Consider the following 281-nt stretch of genomic DNA (forward strand, 5'->3'; position numbering starts at 1 on the left):
AAAAAAGAAATCAGCAAATGTATTGTTTGGATCAAATCAACACCTCAGCTGATCCTCTGTTTTGTGTCCTTATGACATGTTGTTGATCACAGTCAATTACCCGCACAAGAATTCATAACTATTTTCAGGCCTACTGCCAGTGTGTCTGGGTTGCAACCTAGTATTACTCAATTTTTATTCAAACTTTTAAAAAAATCTTACAATAACATTCACAAAGAGTGCCATTGTCCGTGACAAATTTGAGAAGGCCGCCATTAATATCTTAGGCAGGTAGCCAAAAC

The 281-nt window shown here is 36.7% G+C and overlaps 1 protein-coding gene across 2 annotated transcripts in view; it reads right to left on the reverse strand.

Annotated features, from left to right (window-relative positions):
* The window catches only part of dnajc17 (DnaJ (Hsp40) homolog, subfamily C, member 17), a 32,786-nt gene that overhangs the window by 27,983 nt on the left and 4,522 nt on the right, over positions 1-281 (reverse strand). The gene's annotated exons all lie outside the window — the stretch shown is intronic.

Source organism: Etheostoma spectabile, chromosome 20, assembly GCF_008692095.1.
Source record: "Etheostoma spectabile isolate EspeVRDwgs_2016 chromosome 20, UIUC_Espe_1.0, whole genome shotgun sequence".
Classification (NCBI taxonomy): Eukaryota; Metazoa; Chordata; class Actinopteri; order Perciformes; family Percidae; genus Etheostoma; species Etheostoma spectabile.